At 46.4% G+C, this 17,947-nt stretch overlaps 1 protein-coding gene across 1 annotated transcript in view; it reads left to right on the top strand.

Moving 5' to 3' along the window:
• Positions 1-13,793: 13,793 nt before the first annotated feature.
• Impl2 (Ecdysone-inducible gene L2) overlaps positions 13,794-17,947 on the top strand; it is a 171,799-nt gene continuing 167,645 nt past the window's right edge. The window contains exon 1 of the mRNA XM_077687974.1: positions 13,794-13,939. The gene's annotated coding sequence lies outside the window, so the exon portion shown is untranslated. The remainder of the gene's footprint in view (positions 13,940-17,947) is intronic.

Raw genomic sequence — 17,947 nt, forward strand, 5'->3', positions numbered from 1 at the left:
ACTAAAAAACAACCACAGTTATGTCAACAGCCTTGCAAACGTGACAACAATATTTCCAGCTCAGGAACCCCAAGTCCAGAGCATTCATTTGTCCTACACCCGCGCACAAATTATGCCACGCAAACGATAAGTAACAACCTCGCCAGGTTACTTAAAAACTTTTCATTTTAATGGAATTGATATCACCATCGCGTTCGGCTGGTATCTCCATATAAAACATAGCTTCTAACAAATCACCAATGTTTATACCTAACATTTCACACAATCCAGTGGCATGCCTCTACAGGTATGTACTAGGGTGCAAGTTAAGAACGGCAACAGCTCATGTAGTGTATCACTCCGCCGAAGCGACGGACACGGGTGTCAACGGGGGAACGCGATTTGTAAGGAGATTGCGGTTAATGCGGGTCATCACCTGCGTTGTTTCTCACTTTGTTTGTTGTCGCTGCCGTAATTTATAAGCAGATCAAGTCTGAAAAATCACTGAAACGACTGACGTCGTGTTCAAAATACTCGCAGTAAGGCGCGCTTTGCGTCGCGCGGAGGCACAGCAGGCTGCGATGATGAAGCGCAGTGGCAACTTCCATTGTCGTTAATTCCTACGTTAAATGGCATTGCTCTTACATTGGATACCTGTGCAGTCTTTTCCCATACGGTTACACACAATTATGTGGTGTCTTACTTTTTGTTCCTCACCCATGCCCCTCGCTTATTTTTATTTCGCTTTTCGTAAGAGATTCTGCTACACGATTTCTTTTTCACGGACATTATTTTGGGTTTTCTTTCGCATAAAAGTGTATGCTGCTTTTATTCGTTTTTGTGCGTGCACGTTGTTTTCATTTTATTGCGGAAGCTTGCTAATCAGTATAACAAGTCTATATATTTAGACATACTCCGGATTCCCGAAGAAACCGGAGAAGTGGGCCGGGATGTGGACCTTGTGTCCATGACGCGAAGTCCCGGAGGCGGCCGGGGCGCTGGCCGCGGGAGGTGAAGTGCACGAGGCGTAGTCTTTGTAAGGCAGGGCAGTTCCACACTGAATGATCTGATGTAGTCTTGCCAACAGGAGCGGGGCAGAGGGGGCACGTCGAGTCAAATGGGGCATGGTACTAGGTTTGCCAGGTCCTCTTCACAGCCGGCGCGAGGGCCACCCCCAAGCAAAGTCGTCAGAGTAGGACCTCATCTAAGCGGGACGACCCGCCTGGAAGATCCGTACCGCGCGGAGGTATTAGGGCGCGCGCGGTGCGCCGAAGACTTTCTTTTCCACTGGTGAGGCGACAAGCAATTGCAAGGGGGTTTATTATAAGGAAAACAGAGTCCGCCGGAGAGCGATCGAGAGGCAAGCAGTCCAAGGTGAACTAGCCGGAGGATTCAATTTGTGCATCGCGATCACGCACCGGTGATGATAGCCGTCGGTCAGTGTCTCATACTCACGCAGGGATCGGCCGGTCAGTGAAAGTAATTGAACGGCCACAGCACTTCAATCAATCTTCATTACAATTGCCTCCGGTGAAGCAGGAGCCACCCTGGTGACTTACGGCGAAGACACCACAGCGGGATCGTAGTAGAGCTTCAAGCGACTGACATGGACGGTCTCGCTGCCGCAACAGCGGCGAAAGTCTCTCGAGGGCGTCAGCGGTTCAACGGTGTTGTTCACGGGAGAAGTACACTTTAGGACGCGGTAGGGACCATGATATTTTGCAAGCAGTTTGGAGGATAGACCCGGTGTTGTAGCGGGGATCCACAGCCACACAAGATCACCGGCACGAAAGGAAGATGACGTGTGGTCCTTGTCGTGAAGATGCTTCTGGCGACCCTGGTCATTTCTTGTCAGTGATCGCACGAGCTCCCGGAACTCTTCGGCTTGTCATGCTATGTCAGAAACAGGGTGGCACTCAAACCAGGGCTGTAGGGCAGTATTGTGTCCATTGTGCAAGAGACAACGACGAAGTAGGCAATGGCGCACGGCGCCATGGAAGCCTGAGTGAAGACGACAACGTACCAAATGTAGCGTAGCCTTGTGGTTCGCTCGTGTCATCATGGCTGCTCATTAAATCATCGCTTCATCTGCCATGATTCCTGCATTTCGTCCTGCTGCCGCGTAACATATTTGGTGGTGTGGGGGTGAGGAGGGAGAGGTCGGAAATTCATTCCCCGGCAGCGGCTGCTGTTTCTCAGGTGTTCATGTGTCGATACTGTGGGGCACGTTAAAGGTCCCCGTGCGGTCTAAATTAATCCGTAGCCCAAAATGTAGCTGAATCCACGATGTCTGGGATAAGAGGACGAAATATATATAAGCGAATGACAAGTGCCTGCATAGGATTTGGACTGCGCGGCGAGAAAATGCAAGCATGATGTGTGGCATTGAGTGACGTAGCAACGTGGATCGCATTTTCCACCCCAATCGTAAGCTATTCACAAGATTTGCTCTCTTGAATGCAGCAATAAGCCAGTCAGGTGCAGTTTGTTAAAGCAGGCTTTGGGACGCCTTTAAGGGCGTGCGATCAATGAAAGTAAAAGGGAGAAGAAAATACAATCCCATCAACTGCAAATAGGACAGGACACATACAGAAAAATGATTAAGAACAAACTTGAGTCGTACAAAAAGCAATCAACCAAATTAATTCGGTGCAATAAAACGCGAAGCTAAATAATTGCATTAATGATTGAATTCATTTAAGCGATTAGCTGAGATCGAGCAAGTGTGAAGTGAAGAGAGCGGATCTGTTTCCTTGCTAGGATATTGTCATATAGCAAATAATGACGCTGGGTTCTTTTAGTAAATAAGGCACATTAGAGCGAACTTGTTCACTTCAAAAAACTATAAGGAAGCACCAGGGCCGAAGAAGTCCACAAAGTGACGTGCACAGTCGAACGTCCGCGAATGGCACTCCGCGGCGCTAGCTCTGCGGGCGTGCATTAATTTCAGAACACTCTTTCTTCCAGAAACATCCATTCAGATCGCGAACACAGGGGGCCAAGTGAGAACAGTCAAGGTTGATGACGACAAGGTTACGCCCTTTCCCTACCAAACGAGGTTTCCCTCGCGGATTAGATAACCGGGATAAGATAACACTCGATAAGTTAAGCGGGCACGGCTACGTGGTGGTAACAAAACATAAACAAACGCATCCCAATGCGTAGTCCATGGCAGTATAGCTCCGGCAATGCCTTAGCGAGTGAGCGCGCCTGTGCGATCGAGGATATCTCGAACGTGCATTTCCTGTGCCCACAACCTGGGTCAATCTAAAATCCTTCTATAGAGAAATGAACCCTACGCCTTTTTGCAACAAAAGGAAAATTATAGTCAACGGCGTCTGAAACGTTCTCATTACCACATTTTTCCCCATCGGTATTCTGGATCTTTAAATTTTGAGGGGTAGCGCATGTTGTGGCTGCCTTTCTCTCTCTCTCTCTCTCTCTCTCTCTCTCTCTCTCTCTCTCTCTCTCTCTCTCTCTCTCTCTTCTCTCTCTCTCTCTCTCTCTCTCTCTCTCTCTCTCTCTCTCTCTCTCTCTCTCTCTCTCTCTGCCTTGGTGGGCCCTTTAATTGCATATAACCACCCCTCTGGTCAACATCTTGTGTCCTTACCCCATTCCTTCAAAAGACGAACTTAATTCTGTTTAGCAGTACAATTATCGATAATTCAAACGTTCTGATCAGCACACCGCATTAGCGGACCTTCAAATTCGGGGACGCGGACCATGCCAACGAGCGGACATCGGCGTGCAGCCATCCCAGTTGCATTCACATTATGCGTCCTTGTCAGATCGCTCAAGAGGGGAATAGCCCTCTATGCTTATTTTAAGCGACATTACCCGTGCAATACAACTCGCAACGATTTAAACATAACCATTAAACCAGTTTTCGACACAGACATCCAAGTTCACCGAGTCTGGTGATTGCACACTTGAAAACCCTTTGGGGTCTGGCTTCGCACCCAATGATATTTATTAACAAATACGTTTTCAATGAGCGAATTCGAGGCAAAGCAAGGTCTCTTACATGAATTGACTCAGAAGCTCGGTCTGCGCTGTAATCCCGCAGTGCAAGTGTGTCATCCTCGCCTTTGGTAATGTCGCACAGAAAGGGTCATCTATCGCATGGGCTCCTTTCCACGGTCTCGTCACTGACCTACTTTTCCTCTTTGATCGCAGTGATTATATATTCGGGCGCGTTGTGACGCAGTGTACCCCCTGGTGTTTTCAAGGGTGCAGTGCGTTCGTGCGTGCGTGAGCGTGCGAGAGACATAGCGCGAGAGAGGCTCTTTATTAACAGCGAAGTTTAGCAAATCGTAATTTTTCATGTCCGCAGTTAAAAATGCCAAGAAAACGTGGAGCGCGGGCCTCACGGCGACCGCCCAGCGCCCCCCGCGCACGTTTGTCAAGTCAAGCATACTCACTTAGGGATATTGGCCAATATTGGGGACAAAAAAATGAAAACTCCAGTGTTTGCCGTAATTGTGGCAACACTTGCTCGGGGCAAGAAAGTCTCCAGCATTCGCCGTAATCGTGGCAATACTTGCTCGCAACGAGAAAGCCACGGCATAGCGTACGCCCCCCCCCCCCTCCCCCCTCAAGGTGATGTTCAATGATTCTCAATTAAAAACAAAAACAAAACAAAACAAAAAAAAACAAACAAACGAAAGAAACTCACACTTACAGCAACAATGATGGTGTTACGGTCATTGCGGCAGCGAAGAAGAAGCGAACTGGCTGCAATCGTGGACTGAAATCGTCGTGATGGTCGCGAAGGTTGGGTACAGCTTCTCTACCTTCATGTGTTATGCGTTAGGGTGAGCTTCCTTCATTTTTCACACAGAAAAATGCAGTCAGGTTCGCCCACATGCTAGTCTGTGGGGAAGCAAAGAAAAAAAAAAGCCTAAGTATAGAACGAAAAAGAATAATAGAAAAAGAATAAATTGATAACGTCCTCTTTCGGGTCTTTGGTAAAGAGCAAACAGTCCGCAAACTTAAAACTTTCTAAACATTCCGCAAAAGGATATCTCAGCATTACAAATATTTCGTGTTAACGTCGACTTTTTTGTTTATTGGCTTGCATGTTGTAGAGGCAAAATATGTAAGCATCCGCTAAATTATCCCCGTGGACTTTCCAGTGTGTCGCCACAGTCGACGTCGGCAAGTCGGTAAAGGTGAACGAGGTGAACGATATTTCCGATCGCACTTTTTTTCGGGAAAATATTCGCGCAAATCAGCCGGCAAACCTCAAGACATGGTCTGCACATTCCAGACTTTTAAGCTGTAAGATCATTAGGCAGTGTTGACAGCTCACTTCAGTGTCCTTTAAACCTTGTTCTGTGCTTTTTTTTTTTTCTAGCCAACTCGCTTGCGCTGCCTTGTTGACATAGCCCCGGGCTCTGTGAGAAAAATTGGTGGCTGCGTCTCGCCACGTAGCCCCAGTGTAAAATCTGTGTCGGTTGGAAGGCTTGGCTGCCTCTTGTTCAACGAAAAATTAGGAATAAAGAAGACAAAACGAAATGAATGAACAGCCTTAATTAGCAAGGCCCTGTTAAGTGCAGGAGGTCGGTAGAGGCTTAGAAACGGGATACGACTGAACAGCATTGTAGGATCATAGGTCTTTCATGGGCGTCTTGATTGTTGCGTGCTTCAGGGTTGTAGAGAAGTACATTGTTCTGTATATAGGCAGCTGACGTCTGCTTTTCAACTTTTAAAAACACGAGCAAATAAATGCAATGCCCATCCGATCTGCCCCCTGTCTGACGGTATAATTTAAAAGCAAATGAGTGCGTAGAGGTATGCGGGAAACCCAGCGTAATCTGTATCATATTCTGGGATTGTTGCTTATACAGTTCACTCGGATACGGGTTAACTGGCTCCCTCACCTGCCATTTCCGGTGTTGACACCCTTCGGGGAAAAAAAATGGACGCTTTGTAAGCAAGCGCACACTTGTTTGTGAATATTCGTTTACCGTGCTCTTGTCTCATAGTGTCAGTTATCTGCATATTGCACGTAGTACAAACGGGGAGATGGGGGCATGAAATTAACAAAAAAAAAAAAAAACGCAGTATTACGCACGCCAGATACAATTCGTGCCGGAGTGGGCAAATGGAGATGAGATTCTGGGCGGCACCGGGGAGAGCACAACTTCTTCCTGAGGTCAGGAAGAGGTCGGCTGATGTCTTTATCGCAGGGCAATGACATTGGCTGAGTGTCGTGTTCACTTCAGCCTACAACGTCGCCGCAACACGACCGGCAATGTGGATATTCACGGATGCCAGTGTGACCCGGTCAATGAGGACAAGCCGAGTCAAGCAACAAGGGGAAAGCTGAGTGGGCTACTTGCCACACAATTCAGCCATATACCTACCTTCCTAAGGCTCCGGCGATCTTATGCATCTGCCGGGGACACCCTTTGATGATGTATGCATGTCCATTGTCATTTATGCTGTTGGCGATGCCACAACGGGAGGGATTAACTGCAATGTACTTCACTCTGACAAGGCTTACATTATAATTAAAGTATTCTTAAAATATCTATGCCCGCCACCGTGTTTTAAAGGGACCCTGCAACGCTGTCTTCAGCTTTTTTTTTTTTCGAAATCTTAAATGCTTTCAGAACGCAGCCAATCAACGCATCGACTACTTAGATTAGGGGGTCACAAAGTGCCTCAGCCAAAAATTGCTGCTCTATGCTCATCAGATAACTTAGAAATTTGCCCCCCAAAATTTTCTCTCTTTCCCAGTCTTGTCGTTCTTCGACCGCTGGAATGATGTCATTACAGCGGTGTAGCGGCTATTGTCCGGCTTTCTTTAAGTTGCAGCAATGAATGCATTCGACAACCACTTGAAAAAGAAACCCACAAAATCAAAGCGACAACTGAAGGCATATCTACTGCGACGAGCAAATCACGCAGCGCCACCCCGTGCTGCCGATAACTACAGCTTTCGCATTGCTTCCAGGCGCGAAGGAAAGACGTAAAGCTTTTTTTGGAAGGGTTGCAGAGTCCCTTTAAAGGCTTCAAAGGCTAAGGCCTTCCGCTGCTGAGCGCGAGGTTGCTTCATGGCCATGCTTCACTGTGCAAAACAGCATGCGAGAAAGCCAGCTTACAAAGATCAAGTTTATTTCAATCCCGTAAAGCCATCTTTTAGGGGTAGTATAAGCCGTTTTATGCTTAACTGCGAAGGCCATTGTACCTTTTTTGTTTGTTGTCAATTTTTTTATAGGCTGACAATTGTTGGACTACGCTCGGCCTGTAGCCGGAGACGATCTGCTGGATCCTAGACCTGACAGCGTCGCTGTAAGAAAGGATAAGAAGAAGGAGCAGAATAGAGAGAAAACGGGTGATTCTGAGCGAAAGGGAGTGCTGCATAACATCCAGTTCAGTGACGCAGATGCGCAAGCGGTCTTTTTTTTTTAATTTTGTGCAAGTCACTGGTCGCTTTGCTACAAAACGACAGGTACACCCCGAAAATTAACTTTCATGTCGTAGTGAACGGTTACTGATTCCTTCGGTGCTTCCTTTATCTAAAGGGTGGACCGCTCCTTCGCTTGGCAAAAATGCGGCCGTAAAGAAACAAAGGCGAGCGCAGCTACTTGTCTTGTACTTTCTCCAGTGAAGGGCTTTAGGGCGATAATTTTCTAGTTTTTAACCCGGAATCCTCCACAGATATTCAAGGACGGTAACACAAACTGTTATTTATGCAGCACAAAGGGGGCGGTATACACTTGCTGGGGGCACTCCCAGAACTCGTGCCGTTAACCACAGTGCGGGGCATATGCGATGCACGTAAATATTATGGCTTATGTTCCTTAGAGGTTTCCGGCCCCAGCCCCACTCACGGGATAATTATTTTTTGAAGAGTGCTGCGTGGTAGCAGAGGGGCATCTTTGCGGTAACTGCGTAATTTTGGCGCTTATCGTAATGAGCGTTGTATTGCCACGCTCCAATTTTATCAGGAACGCATAGTAGAAAAGAGTGCCGCGAAAAGGTTGCTTCTGACGGGAAACTTCGCCATAAACCAGCGGGAAAATCAGGCACGCGGAGGAAAGAGCGAAATCCAGGTTGGCTTTTCAGGGGGCCCCTTCATCGGAAAGAAATTGTAGCCGGAACAATAGCAGCTGTAAAGAGGATCCCAACGGAAGCAAATGCTTTCGGTACGACAATCAAAATATTCCAGTTCTGTACGCTCGCCGCACGCTTGAATTACCAGCGTTCCGAATAGGTGACAGCTCCACGTTTAGTTAGCTGCGACAGATGGTGGCGCGAAGATATTAAATCCAAGCCTATACCCAAGTTTTTGCGGCCTCTCGTGGCATGGTATTTTATCTTGTTCATTTTTTTTTCTTCGGTTTGGCGTGCTGCCACGCCAAGGTATTTAACTATTTCAGGTTCTGCAAAACCGGGTGGATAAGCGCGGTTTAAGTGGGGTTGCGCAAAGAGACATCGAGAAGCGTTTTCAGCATCTTCTTATTTACTTATTTACTTATTGTTCGCATTTTACTGGTTACTGGTAGTCTTGGTGACAACCTCTAAGCAGGAGGGGGCAATGCAAATACACAGGTGAAAAATAGGCGCTTAAAGGAATAAACGAAGCACAATAAGTCGTTCACGAACGAATTTCAATGCATATTGGCTGACTTGTTCAAACGAAAATGTTTTCGACCAGTTATCTTCAGTTTCCTTGCATGACAGTCCTGCTATTTATAGCTTGTTAAGTCGTAAGCGATTGCAGGCGAGCAAGGTCCTTACTTACGTCAAGCTTAGTGTCTACCCAAGGAGCAGAGTGCGATTCCTTTCCTGCATAATTTTGGCGCCCCAGGACGAAATCAGGTTAAGCTGATGGTTTGTCTGAAGCTCCGAATAATTATGCCACGTTCCCATATCGCCTTCTGTATAGTTACAACATTGTAGCCGGAAGCGTGAAGCTTCAGCGTGGAAACGAGATAAGAAGAAGCGTAATTTAAATAAATATCGGATGCCCGTACGCATTTGGAATTGCAGACGTACGAACATTGCGTATTTTAAGCATGCATAATTCTCCATACGCTGTAAAAAACTAGAATGAATCGCGCATGAGGAAGGACGGTATACATAGCGATATTAATCTCTCGGATGTCATTTTGCAACAACTTCGCCTTCCCGTAATGATAAATGCTCTTTTAAATGCGGCTTTTTTTATCCTGAGGGGACTTGCGGAACACTTGCGGAAGGAAAATTTGCCTCGGTTAATCTCTTATTACAGCACTGTGTCATCAGGTGTAGTAGAATTTAAACACGTCATAACGCCATTTTTTTCTCATGCTTATATTGCTGGCTATCCCGTCATTATCGGTTGCTCCGTGTCCTTTTTGCTCATTGGAAATTGTAGGTGCGTGTTTGAGCTCTGTCGCGACGACACATTTCATCTTTTGTAAGGTCAAATAGAGGTCTAAGTGCCGCAGGCTCTAGAGGCATGCTTGTTTATTCTGTGATACATGAACAAGGAGGTTAGACTAAATCTCTTCGAAAAGAAAAGAAATAAATTTCTGCTTTCAATGAAAAAATCCCATTCATCCTCACGTCAGATGCAAACAAAAATAACAAATCAAGCCGGTGCGTCATTGATGGTGGAAAAAAACAACGTCAATCTGACGTAGAAATTCACTGCGAGCTAACAAGTACTTTTGGCCAACATTCATACTGAACATTCCCTGAAAATAGGAAAACTGCAAACGTGGGACATTTCTGTGTCAGAGAACCCGCAATATACAATTTCCATTGTCTTCAAAATTTAATTCCCTAAAAAAAGAGACGCTCTCATCTTGTTGGTCATCCCGTCACATGCTTGAGTAATTTAGGAAATCGTTTCTCAGGTACACTGAAGTAGCCGCGGCGCAGCAGCACGGACAATGCTAGCCTGGCTAGCGCAGCCGCGGCTGGCGCTTTTCCATCACGGAACATGTCTGGCCCCGCCCCCTCGAGAATTAAAATCTAGGTGACCTTGTCAGCATCCGTCTGGCCCCGCTTTGGGCACTCTTTGCCCATATACGATGTCAATCAATCGATCAATCAATCAATCAATCAATCAATCAATCAATCAATCAATCAATCAATCAATCAATCAATCAATCAATCAATCAATCAATCAATCAATCAATCAATCAATCAATCAATCAATCAATCAATCAATCAATCAATCAATCAATCAATCAGTTTAATTTCTGCGCCCACAAATAAGGAGTAAGGTCTCAGTGCTGACACGCTAACAAAAATACGACAAAATACAGTGACATTACACATCATAACCACATGGATCGCTACAAATGTGCTACGCTTACAAAATAAAGATGACGGCATAATAATGACATGGCTCATAATAAAGGGAATAGTTAAAGATAAAAATAATAAACTAAGAGAACATACAAACTACTCAAAGATAGTGCATTAAGGAAAAAAGCTTGTACAAATTGGCAACAATGAGAGAGCTAGCAGAAACGGCTTGTGGAAAGCATTACAAGGGGTATACTATAAAAGGGGATAGTAAATACAGGGAGGTGGCATAAAGATGATTATGTTGGCGGAGCGAGAACATATAACGATAGTTAATGAAAAGCATGCACTGCTCAGCCCTGCACGAAACTGTGCCAGGAATTATCAAAAACATCCAATTTGTCACCGAATAAGCTGTAAAGGTTCTGCAGACTGTGGCAAGTCGCGTGGTGGCTACCAGTTGCGCCAGTATGCAATGGATAGTGAGACCGAGTGTACCTCTGAGAAACTCGGAGCATGAGGTGGATAGAAGTTCTGTGCATAAAATGACTCCATTAAGAAGCTTGTAGATAGAAAAAAAAAGGTCAGCTTTATCACGCCGGCAACTCAAAGGAAGGAGGTTACGTAGCTGATGTTGACGGGGGGTTGAGGTATAACTACGTCCGAGCTAGTGTTTATCTATAGAAAAGAATTATTTCTGCAACCTTCCAAGATAGTACCAAAGGCTGGACTTGCAGGCTCCGTTAAACACAGCAGGTGAGTGTTCCAATTGAGCAGGGCAGACTGACCAGTAGAGCTTGAGAAAGGGAACAAGCGAACCGAAACCTGCAAACTGCGCCCAGTGAGCGGAGTGCCCTTCCGACCGTCTGTCTGATATAGGGAGTGAAACTGGTCCAACTTTCGAATACTACTCCAAGGTCGCTAACCTCTTATGAACTTACGGAAGACGGGCGTTGTAATAGTGAAGGAAAATTGGAAGGGATGTGTTTTCCGGCTGTAGCTAATGGCGTTGGTTTTTTATGGGTTTAGGGTTAAGCCCTGCTCAGCACACCAGCGCGCGAAAGATGAGATCATGAGATGTCATGTTGAAAAGCGAGGCATGCGGACCACTATGCAATGAATTATTTTGCATATCTTTATAATAGCCGCGGAAAAGTTGTTAATGAAAAGAAAATAGAAGGAGACCCAGTGCGGACCCCTTAGGTACGACATTGTTAGGACAGTAGTCGACAGATGTTTGGCCATTCACACTTACATAACAGCGCCTATTAAGCATATAGCTAGCTGCCTAGTAAGGCAAATAAAGCAGCATCGACACCACCGAGCAAAAGCTTTTGAGAAACAGAGGGTGAGTGACGAGGTCGAAAACCGTACTAAGATCGCACTAAACTGCGCCAATCTGTCCTCTGCCTGTGATTGCTTTGGAAGCCTGCGTCATAAAGCACGCAAGATCAGTTGTTGTTGATCGCCCAGTGATGAAGCCATGCTGATTAGGTAACAGCCCATCTTTCCCGCACGAGGACAACACTGTGTGTAATGCCGACTCATGGAGTTTTGGTGCAGCACAAGGGATTGAAATCAGGCCCATTTTTCCCGCACGAGGACAACACTGTGTGTAATGCGGTCTCATAGAGTTTTGGTGTAGCACAAGGGATTGAAATCAGCCGGTAGTTGGTTGAGTCTGCTTTGTTGCTCGATTTAACGATGGGGTATATTCAATATATTTTCAATGTAGCAGGAAATGTGTTCGGGATTAAAATGTTATTAAAGATAATATCAAAATAGGAACAAGGATTTCTTTAAAAGTTTTAAATAAAGCTCAGACCAAGAGATAGAGCAGGCTTCATGCGCCTGAGGCTTTCAAAAACAATCTTCTCATTCAGAAGAACTGCCCTGGCCCCACACATGCTGTTGATAATAATAATCATAATAATAATACTACTAATAAAATATTAATGAATCAATCAAAAATTTTGATTAATTGATTGATTGTAGTTGATTGATTGATTGATTGTGGGGTTTAACGCGCCGACGCAACGCAGGCGATGAGGCGCGCCGTAGTGGAGGGCTCCGGATTAATTTTGACCACCTGGGGATCTTTAACGGGCGCCGAAATCTCGTACACACGGGCGTTTTTGCTTTTCGCCTCCATCAGAAAAGCGGCCGCCGCGGCCGGGAATCGAACCCGCGACCTCGTGCTCAGTATTGATTGATTGTAGGGTTAACGCGCCGACGCAACGCGGGCGATGAGGTGCGCCTTAGTGGAGGGCACCGGATTATTTTGACCACCTGGGGATTTTCAACGTGCGCCGAAATCTCGTACACACTGGCGTTTTTGCTTTTCGCATCCACCAGAAAAGAGGCCGCCGCGGCCGGGAATCGAACCCGCCTCCTCCTGCTCAGCAGCAGAACGCCTTAGCCACTGAGCCACCACGGCTTGTCGATCAAAAATTTTGATTTATTGTGCCCAGTAACAGCCTTGAAGCCTTCATGCTGGCGCACAGGTGAATACTGGTTGAGAAGATTACAAGGTTAACAAAATCAAGACATGAAGTTAAAAGAAAAGACAGAAAAAAAACAAGTACAAACTTTGAAAACGCGTACGGACAGCGTGTACACTACAAAACACTGAAAAAGTGGAAAAAAACTACAGCAACATGAAACCAATGTTCGCGTCTCTCCGACTCAAGCTTTCACAAACTACGAGTTTTATTTCGATCCTCACTCCGTTAATACAAACGTCTATTTAGTGCTAAATGTCCACCTCTAAATAGAAACTTTCCAGCTTTCTCTACTTCTTTATGGAAGTTAATGATTTAATTAATAATATTATGGTTTCTCAGCAAACGTCAATTCTAAAGCTCTGTTGGATTATTTGTTGTGCGGTTTCTAAACTAATCACTCCGACAATTATGGCATGTCGGGCCACTCTAACTACTCAAACAAGTTGAATGGGACTGCTTTCAGCTGAATAATGAAATAATTAGGCCATAAAAAATAAAAAAACAGAAATAATGAGGCCTGTACTCAAGTTGGCGCAGACGCGTTATAAATATTATGCCGATTATTTGTTGGAAATGGAGGTTATTTTTTATCACTTCAAAAACTGCTCGGGGCCGTTTTGTGGCTACATGGGTAACAATTCCAGCTTGCTTTTTTTTTTTTTTTTAGTTATGAGCCTCCGAACTTTCTTGTTACTCAGTGCGATAAAGCCACAAACCGCTGCACATTGAGTAATGAACTGCGCGAATGTTCGCATGTCATTTTTTGTTAGTGCCTGCACCGTGGGCGCTAGTGCGTGAGAATTGCGCGCACCTATTACTGTAGTTCTCGACCGACCGCGGCGAGCTTCGTTCCTCGTTTGGAAGCAGCCTCTCCGAAGTTTTGTCGCAGCCGGGAGAGTGTTTTTCCAGCTAGGGATAAACGGGGCGCGCGCGGGGAAGACGGGACCGGGCGCGGCGGCTGGGGGTCAGCGCATGCGCAGTTGCTCGGGGCGGGAAAGCGAAGCGTAACCGCGCGTCGCACGTGCGCGGCTCCTCCCTGGCGGGCCGGGAGCGGCGGGGCCTCTATAAGAAGGGACTCGGGCCCGCCGCCCGGTCATACGAGCCTGACCCGAGTCCAGACAGCCGTCTCTTGCGTCGACTTCCCCTTCCACTCGACTCGACCTTTGGCCGACGAGCCGACGCGGCCCGTCACTGTCACCCAAAAGGTAAGGTGAAGCCCTCTGACCGCCTCTTTTGCGCGCTGTCGCGTCCGACTCGACAAAGTCACCACCTGAATGAGCGCGTGTTGCGACGCTGACACATGCCATGCGTGCTTCAGTGGCAACGATTGATGAAGGGGGGTAGATGCTAAGCTAAGCTAACCAGCTGCAAACAATTATGGCCTAGTATCAATGCTTGAATGCAGGCGACCGAGCAGCGCATATCACGCTGTATTATGGATCTCGTTGCCGTCAGACACGTCACCACTGCCTAAGCTGCTCACGTGCGAACAAATATAGCGAGAATATTGTGCGCCCGAATTCACCAAGCTGCCGCACGTGAGATATTTTAAGAGGAGTTTCTGATCGAACGGCGCCCCAGCGCAGTTGGTTCCCCCCGTGAAGGCCGCCTAGGACGATAGCCAAGGCGCGGATAATCACGAACTCCTCTTACGATATTTCACGTGTGAACAGCTTTGCGAATCTGGGCCGTCTCGTTGATAAAGCGGCTTCGTCCAGACGCCCACCCACCACATTGAAGATTCTATCAGCGTTGCCGTGTCCACTCGACTCGTGGCGTTGACTGGATTTTCTTGTCGCGAGCGTTGATTGCTTCCTGTTCATTGCGAATAACCAGAACGCGACGTGATTTCAACGCGCCGACTCGAAGGAAATGCAGCCGGCGGGTTTAGGGCGCTCAATAATTCTTTCAGTTCCCACTTGGTGTTCGGCGGATGTTCCGCTTGATTGAGCCTCATCTGCTCGTTACTTCACTGGCCGACCCTACCAATTGCGTTGACTTTACCATTTCTACGCCTATTGTTTATGTGAGCACTAACGCTGTATAGCTGTTGCTGAAGTCAGCTCATTGATTATCATGCGCCTTACTCCCGCAAGAAGAAGGAACGCCGACACGCTGACCCCCGGCTGTCAGCTGATGCCAGCGCTCCTTTTTCTTCACTACCGCTGCCTCTTCGCTGTAAAGGAAGCTCTCTACCCTTGGGAACTGGCTGGCCCAATGCTCAGACATCTTCGCCGTGCGGACGCTGAATGCGTCTAAGCGGCGCCGGGCTGGTCTCCTGCCTTATTCCATCCTGGCCAATGGCACATTTACCGAAGCGCGTAGCTACAGGCACCACAGTCAGCGCTAGCAATTCTACACACGTCCGAGTGTAATTGCATTTCTTTACCCTGGAATAGGAGGCCGAATGGTGATTTCGGGAACGCTGAGATCAGGTTTTTACTTCCCCTTCCACCGTGCTGGTTATGCACACATACCAACTGTATTGAAGGCCTGCACTTTTCCCTTCTACACCCACTATTTTGAAATATTACTGCCTCGGTGGGCAGGCGCACAAGCGTGGATGTTTCTGCAGGTGATGGCCAGAGAAGATTATTCCTTTATGGAGCGTGAAGCGTAAAGCGCGCCCATTTTCCCGACATCTGGAGCGGTCACTGGGGGACGTACGAAACGCGAATGCCCCGCTGAAATTACGGGCCGACATCCTCACCACAGCTGTCGTGGTTGCTCTTCCGTGTATCGCCTGAACTAAGGAGCGGGCGGAGGGGTGCACTCAGAAGGGCCAATCGGAGTGGCCGGAGGAGCATGTTCGCAAAATGACAAGATTCAGGGTGCTAAAATGTTCGGGGCTTTACACGCCGCAGCCAAAACTGGGCTGCGAAACGCGCCATGGTGAAGGGCTCCGGATTAATTTGGACAGCCTTGATATCTTATCGTTAACGTGCACCCAAATCTCGATGCACCAGCATGTGTTTTTCGCTTAACTTCAAAAAACCGGCCTCCGCAGCAGGGAATCGAACCCGCGAACACGTGCTTATGGACAAGAAATCCTCAGCCAATGAGCCACAGCGGGGGGAAATGCACAGAATGCGATCTAAGTGAAATTTCTTACCCCTGCTGTGGAATTTCGCAACGGAAAACATTAACACCTACATCGCGTAAAGCTACAGCGCAAACGCCACTTTATGCTGTACCGCGCCATTCGCAGACTTTCTTGCGATTCCCGCCATGAATAGTCATTTAGGCGTGTTGCGGCGAATCGGACCGTCTGATGTTTGTAGATTCCTGGAATGTTCTTTTTTTTTTTTACTATCTTTCCCAGAAGTATTCACTGGAATTCAGGGTTTGGTTTATGGACGTCCACACGTGCCGTATACTGCCTGCTCCAAGGGCAGCACGCACACGTTGGGCATTATGTCGCACGGAACTATAGTTGTTGCGAGGGTGAAAGAAAGTTTGCGGCTGATCGAGTTGAGAAACGCGGCACACTATACGTATGAACGAGACATTGCCTCGTACACCTTGAACCAGTGCAATAGCGAAAGGTCAAAAATGTGGCTGGCGATTACGATACCCTTTAAAGCGAAATTTGTGCGCAGCTAAACTGAGTCTTAGGAAGCGAACGCACATCACGCCTCCCCCTCACCCTTTCGCTAAGCGTCGCACAGACCAGCGTCTAGAGTGGTACTGCCCTCCCCCGAACTCTTTCGCCACATTTTCCTCCTTAGTTTTCTTCTGTGGTCGCTCGCTCGGTTACAACGCCGTCGGCGTGCCCGTGGCCGCCGCCATCGCCGCCGCCAAACTGCAGTGGCGGCGGCCAAAGTGCTTCGCACTAAAATTAGAATCAATGAATGTGGCCAGGAATTGGTTAAAAACCGTGAGCCAACGTTTATTTGTAATACTCCCTGTCAATTAGTTAACATTGCGCGGTGATTAGCGTACGGGATTGGTTACAAAACGAAGGCAACGCTAGGAGCGCTGGTGATTTATAGCGTCGATTAATCAATTAATTAATGCTGACGTCATTACATGTCTATTATTTCTTCATTACGACATGCTCACAGCTAATCAATGTTTTTAGATGAAGTTGTTACAAATTAAACACAAAGAAAATGTCCCCGCCAATATCAAAGATCGCTTTATATATCCTTCCCAAAAGCGTCAGAGATATGCACCTAAAATATGAACGAACTACTAAACGCAGTCCTTTTTGTTCCAGTACACTGGAATTCTTAGCAAAGGTAGAGAAGGGGGGGGGGGGGGCGGGTGGAAGGGATGTTTGCTTCAAATGCCCTACGAAAAACTTGAAAAAAGCAAGTGGGAGATTTACTATCGAGAGTCTGTTGGTTACACGCTAGTACTGTACTTTTGGCTATAGTTTCCTACATTTTTATTCACAAATATTGCTTGCATCTAAATGTTTTGATTGTTTTCTTATGTAAGCACATGACTACGCTAGATAATTTATTGTCATATATGTAGACTTTAAGATATTTCCTTTTATTAGCTATATCTCTGCAATATGCGAGTGAGTCAATGCGGCCGTGGAACTGTACCCAAAGGAACTGGCCTTTCGAAGGCTTTCGTTAGCTTTAGTACCACTGTCTTCCTCCTGGTACCACAAAGTCAAATAAAAATATCAATCAATCAATCAATCAATCAATCAATCAATCAATCAATCAATCAATCAATCATGTTTATTTATTGAGCCCAGGAACAGCCTTGAGGCCTAGTGCTGGCGCACAGAGGGATAAGAGTTCGAAATCAATCAATCAATCAATCAACCTTTATTTTCGGTGCCCAGGAACAACCCTAGGGTCTTGGTACTGGTACACCATACAAAAAAAAACACTACAATTAAGACAAGACAACATACACAAACTATATGTATGACATAAACAATAAAGTAAAAATAGTTACAGAAATCTTAGAAAGCAAAAAAGGAAAAAAAAAAAGAACAGACAGTCAAAAAAGAAAAGGCAGGCTTAGTGTTGCAAGCCATGCCACTCGGCCAGCAAAACGTTCAGTAGATGTGAAAAATAGGAACTATACAAGCAAATATTGAATCAACATGACATAGAGTATACGTATATAGCCAAGGTTTTCTAACAACATATTAGGAAGTTCCAAAAAAAAAAAAAAGGGGGAAAAGCTTCAGCATTACCAACACTGACACTAAAAACGTACAAATATTCAAGCAACACAAAACAAGA

Source organism: Haemaphysalis longicornis, unplaced genomic scaffold (assembly GCF_048455015.1).
Source record: "Haemaphysalis longicornis isolate Haplotype H1 unplaced genomic scaffold, Haemaphysalis longicornis Haplotype H1 scaffold_1, whole genome shotgun sequence".
In the NCBI taxonomy this organism is placed as follows: Eukaryota; Metazoa; Arthropoda; class Arachnida; order Ixodida; family Ixodidae; genus Haemaphysalis; species Haemaphysalis longicornis.